At 36.6% G+C, this 7,520-nt stretch overlaps 1 long non-coding RNA gene across 1 annotated transcript in view; it reads left to right on the top strand.

The window, feature by feature from the left end:
• The first annotated feature begins 1,425 nt into the window (after positions 1–1,425).
• Positions 1,426–7,520, top strand: part of LOC110472996 (uncharacterized) — a 22,981-nt gene continuing 16,886 nt past the window's right edge. Inside the window, exons 1-2 of the long non-coding RNA XR_002465798.3 lie at positions 1,426–1,448; positions 2,775–2,880. This is a non-coding gene — a long non-coding RNA (uncharacterized LOC110472996). The remainder of the gene's footprint in view (positions 1,449–2,774; positions 2,881–7,520) is intronic.

Raw genomic sequence — 7,520 nt, 5'->3', positions numbered from 1 at the left:
TAGCATGGTTGTGCTGGAGGAGGCTCTGTGCAGGGTCAGGTGGTTGGTTTTCAGCACAGCTGTTAGGTTGTGTGTGTCAGCTGGAACACCCTCTCTGGTTTGCTCCTTATGTTGTTTACAAAATGCAGCAACAGAGCATCTTCTGTCCTTGCCAGCAGATGCAGTTGTTTAAGCAGATTGTTTTTTTTTTGGGGGGATGTGAATTCAATAATTGGGATATGGCCTTGATGTGCACAACAACCACCCAGATGTGTAAAAATAAGAAGGAAGCTAACACCAAACCCTTCCCTGAATATGTGGAGGTACCATTATTCTACTCTGTAATCTATCATTGTATTTGTTTTTTACCATTCAGTAGGACCCAAAAACCTAAGATTTATCATGTACAGCATCTTATCTGATCCTGCTTCTAACCTTCATTTTGTGAAGGGAAAAATTTCAATAAGTTGGCATCCCCTTGCATCCTTTTTTTTTTTTTACAAAACCAATCATAACTTTAATTGAAAAGAATCTTGCATAAAGACTGAAATGTAGATCCTCTGGGTTAAAACAAATTGCATTTCCATGGAGTGGTCATCTGCAGCATTTTTCACCTAAAACTCTTTTAGATATCGGGGTGGTTTTATAAGGAATTCAGGGATGGTGGGAGATTCCTACAAGGGCTGTGCTCCAGAGCAGCAGAAACCACAGACTGTGCACATCAGTTAGTGAGCAAGATGTGGAGCTCAGTGCTAGAGATTCATCCTTTCATGACCTGCTTGAGGAAGCTCAAGATGACAAAACAGCAGAAACCTCTGCCTTTTTTCCTGGTTCCGAGGGTAGTTCAAGTCATCAGTCAGCCCAAGTTTGTAAATGTAAATATACATACGCCTGGGCTCATTTGAGCTCTTTTACAGCTTCACTCTTGAAATCACCTATATTGATTATGTTTTGTTCCTTCTTTAAGAGCAGCTTTGGGCAGCTCTAATGAAGAAAAGATTGTTTTAAACATGAATGCTTACAATGGAATTGGCTATTTTTCTTTTTTGCTATTTTTTTTTCAGTAAACCACTGCATAGCAACACATTTGTGCAGAACTATTACAGGTATTAAATGAAAATAAGTTGATGCTAATAGACAAACCAATTACTATGTTGTCTACAAAACTTAAATATCATCAAGAAACGGAACAGAGAACTGTGTATTTTGCTTTACTATAATTTCTGTGCTAAACTAATGGGTTTTCTTTGGACTGTGAATAACATAGGCTACTATTTGTAAATTTTCCCCCTAGATTGAAATTTTTTTTTATGTTTAATTTTTTGCTTAATTTTCTTTTTAGAACAAACCTGAATCACCAATATCTACAGCAGGAAACTACTGCAATTTGAAAACTGCTGGTGTTTTCTGCTTATGAAAAATTGTGAGATAATAATATTTCTGTGGGTGAATTTATGGTTATATGCATGGTGAGTATCTTCTGAGAAATTACTTTTGTGTGTTTTCAATAGATTTATTTTTTTTTTTTTATTATGGTGGCATTTTCCTCTCTTTGTTGCTGGTAGTGATTTCAGAAAAGCAAAATAAAAACAAAAAAATGTGTAAATATTAGCCTTTACTGAAGTTTATAGACTGAATCCAAAGTAAATGCTGGTGTTATAAAAAAAAATAAATATAAGATTTGATCTTTAAAGATAAGGCAGGTGCTTCACCTATAGCTCTTTCAACAGAAGACTGTGATGAGATGATCCATAGCTCTCAACTTATAGTGTGAAGGTGTTATTTGTGGGGAGTAATTTGTAATTTCCCCTGTCTGTTTGGCTACAGGGAGACTACAAGGGAATATCTAATTGCCGATAATGTTGGTTTTTAAGGAGTGGAGTTAGATATGGCTTTAGATTTTTGCTTGTTTTCTCTGTGATCCATCAACCTAATACTATTTACTGCTAATGAAATTTAGCCAAGTTTATGAAGATAAAGAAATGTGTTTCAAATGTTAAGATATGGAAGTCAGTAGTGTCACACAGTGAAAGACATGGAATAAAAACTTGGATTTTTTTTCATAAAGAGTGAAAATACAGGCAAGTGATTGTTCAATACACAGAGCTATGCAACAGCTCAGTCTGCAAAAATTCAAAATATTATTGACTGGAATATAACTCCAGACTTCGGGGCAGGTGTTTAGGCTTTTAACTACCACAGTAAAAGACAAAATGAATCTTCAATAAAAGAATTTCAGTAGTAACATTACTATCTAGCATAAGAAAATGGATGCTAATATTTCAGCTGTATCATCCCTACTTCAATAGCTAACTGTCCAAAACCCTGTCTGAACAATATCTCAAGGAATAAAACTTCTTAAACACTGTTTTTAGCTCTTTATTCAAGGGATACAAAAATGTCAATGCGTACATGGGCTGTATAACCATCTGCCCTATATTGAAGAATAGGTAATGTGTCATAAGCTGAACCTGTAACCAGACAACAAAAAAAGGGAACCTCCTGCAGTAAATGCACCCTTTCACTGTCTCCTTTTCTGTTGAAATCTGAGAGAGTAACAGCATATTAAAAAAAAGTCAGGGTAAAATGTTTTATCAAATACAACAGCTTATGTGGGGCAAGTAATAGAGGAGGAAAATTACATTAAATTGTGACCCTGTTAAAAAGTTTGAAATTTAGCTGAGTATATTTCCTCTTCTCTATTCCTTGATCTAAGATGCTGTTACAAATTCAGATATATGAACCAAGGCATCAATTTAGTTGCTTTTTTTTTTTTTTTTTTTTTTCTCTCCCAGCTAATAGATATTAAATTTTGTATTGAGCGTTCAAAGTTATTTCCAGCCAAGAGCCTGGGAGGTCTTTCCACCCTACTGAAGCCAATTGGTTTGAATTGCACAGAAGGTAGGAAATATATAATATTTTCTCCTGCCTTTGTGGGGCTCTCAAACTATTTTACCTCCTTAGACTCAAGAGTAGAAAGTCTGTAAGAAATGAATTATTAATCTTCGATTTGTATCAGCAACAGAATCCCTTTACCAAAGGAGTAGCATTTCTTCCATGCTTTTGGATGTTTTCTTCCTTATATCAAATTCTGACCCTTTGGTAAGGTGTCTTCTTTTGACTCACAGATTTGCTGGCTTTCATAAACATACTGCCTTTACTTTTAATCGGTGCAGGAGTTCAGTCTGAGGAGCTTGGTGGTCAGGTTATAATCAGAACTACATCTAACAGAGTGCTGGCAAAATAAAATAAAGCAAAAAAAAAAAAAATCCAGTATGTATAAAAATGTGTCTTCTGGATGAATATGGATGGAGCTGTAGTTTTAAACATGGTCTTCCTGCCCCCCATTTGCACAAATCTCCATGTGGCAGAGAAGCAAGGGGTGAAGGAAGAGGTGGTAGCCAAGTGTTACAAATGCTTTCTGCTTGTTCCAGAGTTGTCACAGCAGCATTGTAGCATACTCCTGATCTGGTTTGTTGGCTGGTATTAAAACCCTGTGTAAAAGTGCTGATGATTTGATATTGAGTTATTAGAGCATGTGAGACAAGCTCTGGGAGTGATGGAGAGGACAAGGGCTCATCAGAAGGACCTTTGAAGTTACCCCAAATAGGAAGAAATTTAGATTATTATTTTTTTAAAATAATATTTTCTTTGCATAATCTATGTCCTGTAATTCAGTCTATATGAGCTGTAGCTTGAAGCTGCATGGGAAAACAGCTTGCTTATAAATAGAAAATTAGATATTCCTATGGCATGTATATCTCAACACCACAGTAATTTCCTGGCATTGGTAGTTTATGAACATGTAGACAAAAGTTTCTGCCAAACCTGCCACATGTGATGAACAATGTAAATGTTAGTCTAGAAGGTAACTCTGATCTAATGACCATGATCATGAATATGACTCTGAAGTCATGGTAATCTAGTTATTTGCCCTCATATTAATGAATTGAAAATCACACTTTGCATATAGCAAGTACCAGAGCACAGAAAAAATTGCATTTTTGATGGTTCTTGTGGGGAGGAAGAGTATGAACCTAGAGTACTCTAAATTAGAATCTAAAGCAATCTTCTTGATAAGTCTTCCCTTACTTGGCTAAGATGAAAGAAGTGGGCTGAGACTTAATGTAAGAAAAATTACAAAGCTGGTGAATAGTGAATATGGTTTGGTCCAGAGGTACAGGCCAGCCTTTTCCAATCCCAGAGAAAGTAAGGATTATTAGACTAGGCATATCCTAAATATCCTTCCCAAGAGAAGTAATAAATATCCTGGGCCTTCTGGTTCCAAATTGATTCAGTGGTAAAAAATGACATAGAGGAGGATGAATTTCAGTGTTGCTGAATTCTTATGGAAGAATCCTGGGGGTTATAGAGGATCATCCTCTCAGACTAGGGGAGCACTGTTTTCCAGATGGAAGTTGCCACAAAACCAATTCTCTTTACATAAAAATTCTCTTCACAGGCCTTGCTTCCTTCATGGAAGAAAGTGCTTTCTTGTCTCTATCCCTGCTTTTCAAACAGCATTGAAGTTTATGCCCATGCACATCTCTACCTCTGAACACAGTAATTATTTTCCCTTGACAAGATGGAGCATACAAACATCCATATTTACCAGACAGATGCCATGTCAAGTGCTTGTTTTTATTGCTGCCATTTGGCTCATCTCTGAGAGTTTCCAAGGTCTTGCTAGGTACTTAAATCCATGCAACCAAAACTCTTGTTTGGTGTATTACCCTTCACATTTACAAAAAATGGCATTAATTCTGACAATTAACACTTGATTATTTTAAATATAAATGTGTGCACTTGATTAATTCACGTGTAAATTGAGTTATCAGAACATGTTTTCTTTTATCTCTGCTATTACCTAAATATACCAAACCTACAAACAAGGCCCAAAGGAATTTTCCTGGTAATCTCATGTTTTCCACTGTCCTAAAAATATTGGAGTACTGATTTGAGTAAAAACAGATCAGTAAAGCTTCAGTAATCACTATATTTAGTGAGAATATGACCTTTTATTTTCTTTCTTTCCTTCATTCTCTTAGTACAAGTAACTGATCGATTTCTTCCTGAACAGAGGGATTTTTTATCCCAATTTAAAATTAATTAACATAGTGTTTTAAAAGGTCCAACATTTTAAGGTATGTTAATTTCATGTTTACATTTTGCACACATCTGGGTGAGACCACTATAGCTGGCACTGATTACTGCATGTTTTACTCTTCAGCAAAGAGAAAATAAGGAATATCAGGAATGTAGCCAAATAACATTTAATTGCATGATAAAATTTGCTGGATATTCAGTTTCTGTTCTGAGTGCACCACTGAGTATTGCTACAAAGCGCACTCATACACTACTTTCAAGACTATTATACAAAATTTTAAATGCTACTTTACAAAGCACTTTTAAAAATACTGCTGCTATTGAATCATCTCAATCCTCCTACAGTGAAGAGAAAGAGGAAGTTCATAGAATCCAAATGTTACTCTACTGGAAAATATTTTACACCTTCTTTTGTGAATTCTGTCAAACTCCCAGTGCTTTTTTCAGGATTTGTTCTTCCACTCCTGCTCAGCCTGGGTGTTTTCTTCCTGCTGCTTTTCCTCATGTATTAGGGTACAGCCAGAGACAGAGATATGACACATTGCAGATAACATCCTAACATATTAAATAAGGATGTTCAAACATAGTGACAGATCCTGTTGTATGATGATACATCAGGGCAGCTCAAAGATAAGAATTTTAATATATTCTATTATGGAATCACTTAAGCTGACTAAGTGATAGCTGTGGGGGGAATGGAATAGCTTGTAGCTTCTGGAAAGGGTTAAGAGACCAGAAATGGGAAATACCTGGGTGCTACAGGGAGACAGAGGCAGGAGTAAGCAAAATTTAAAAAATCCTCGATCTCTTTAAATAACACATGATACAGCAAATGTAATTTTTTTTTAATGTGGAGGATGAGATGTCCTCAACATATGTGTCCTGCAAAGGCCATCTGTCTGAACTGTCCCCAGCCACAACTTATCTACAGTTTCTCTGAGTATAGGCTATGAACATCTACCACTAGATAATAGAATCTCAGAATAGTTTGGGTCGGGAGGCGCCTTTACAGGTCACCTAGTTTAACCTCCAACTTCATCAAGCAGGGCCATCACCTAGATCAGGTTTCTCAGTGCCCTGTCCCACCTGACCTTGAATGTTTCCAGGGATGGAGCATCCACCATTTCTCTGGGCAACCTGTTCCAGTGCCTCACCACCCTCTTTGTCATATATAGTCTAAATCCACCCTTTTAAAATTTAGAACCATTATCCACTGTCCTATTGCAACAGGCCCTGCTAAGAAGTCTGTCCCCATTTTCCTTAAAAGCCCCCTTTAGGTACTGGGAGGCTGCCCCCAGGTCTCCCCAGAGCTTCTCTTCTGCAGGCTGAACAGCAGCCCCACCTCTCTGAGAGCTGCTCCATCCCTCTGATTAGCTTTGTGGCCTTCTTCTTCGTCTGCTCCAGCACATCTGTCCTACTCTGAGAAGCCCAGGGCTGGATGCAGCACTCCATGTGGGATCTCACCAGAGTGGAGCACAGGGCACAATCAACCCCCTGGGCCTGCTAGCCACCATAGATACTTTGGTGGCCCCAGCCTGCCTCATTCTTCTTAAACCTCTGCATCTCAGTCCTTTTAGTTTCTAAATTTCCTTTAGATTTAGATTAGATTTTTACTGAGAAGGCTATCAGCTACTTTAAAATGTATTCTTTTTTTTTTTTTTTTTTTTTTTTTTTTTTTTTTTTTTTGGCTGCAAAGTATTTTTCCATTTGAAGTTAAATTTTAGTCCCAGAGAAAGCATCCACCAGAAGTTTGACTTCCAGGATAAGGAAATATCTTTTGGAATTTGTCATAAGTACAACTTTAAGCATGTGAAGGGTATTCCCTTTCATATTAGGAAAGGCTCTCTTTGCATTTTCCTTCATAACAAAGAACATGCTTTCACCTAGAACTACAAGCCACTTTGCTAAATGAATTTGGATGGTGAAAAGCATTTACTCCCATGATATCTGAAAACAAAAGCAGTATTGTATTTGAATTATGGAAGCTTTTTATAAAGGAAGAGGCTGTTTCATCATTAAGAATACATAACTTTATTCAGAGATATTACATCAGTGTTGAATTTGGCTCTAAGTACAGAAAGCACTATGATAACTGTATTTATATTGGCTTTCATATATACTTAAGTCTGGCAAGTGTATCTTGTGGGCACCTGTTTGATGCAGAGATTTATTAAGAATGCCAACATTTGGTCTTGATATTTAAAAACAATTTGTTAATTGTCAAGAAAAGTAAACTGTTAACATCTTTATTTACTGATGAGACAACACGTCAGTACTGGAACCTATTCAAAATGGACAGCCATTTATTAGTCTCTAAAACATTGAAGTTTTAAAACTGGAGCCTTTTTCTTTTTATGTCTTTTAAGTTTTGATTTTGCTCACAAACAATCCCTAAGTAGATTTTTCATTTTCCCAAAGGGTTGCAAAGCTCCTTT

Source organism: Lonchura striata, chromosome 5 (genome assembly GCF_046129695.1).
Source record: "Lonchura striata isolate bLonStr1 chromosome 5, bLonStr1.mat, whole genome shotgun sequence".
Lineage (NCBI taxonomy): Eukaryota > Metazoa > Chordata > Aves > Passeriformes > Estrildidae > Lonchura > Lonchura striata.
The sequence above is the reverse complement of the archived record's forward strand: the minus strand, read 5'-3'. Positions and strand labels throughout refer to the sequence as shown.